Raw genomic sequence first — 206 nt, 5'->3', positions numbered from 1 at the left:
CACACACACACACACACAAAGGGATAAAGTTATCTGTATAATTCTAGGACCTATTTTTATATATTAAACTACTTAAGTACTTACAAAACTGCAAAGCTCATTCATTGACCTCCCCCTCAAATTTAGCTGAAGCTGGAACAATCGAGACCTGTTCCATCGTATGAACCTCGTAAGAGGTTTCTTCTGAAGGTCACTGGAGACCCAGA

The 206-nt window shown here is 39.3% G+C and overlaps 1 protein-coding gene across 1 annotated transcript in view; it reads left to right on the top strand.

The window, feature by feature from the left end:
- The window catches only part of LOC118340909 (complement C3-like), a 94,134-nt gene that overhangs the window by 27,322 nt on the left and 66,606 nt on the right, over positions 1-206 (top strand). The gene's annotated exons all lie outside the window — the stretch shown is intronic.

The sequence above is a fragment of the Morone saxatilis genome, unplaced genomic scaffold (genome assembly GCF_004916995.1).
Source record: "Morone saxatilis isolate NCDOM2014 unplaced genomic scaffold, NCSU_SB_2.0 Contig7, whole genome shotgun sequence".
NCBI lineage: Eukaryota > Metazoa > Chordata > Actinopteri > Moronidae > Morone > Morone saxatilis.
The sequence above is the reverse complement of the archived record's forward strand: the minus strand, read 5'-3'. Positions and strand labels throughout refer to the sequence as shown.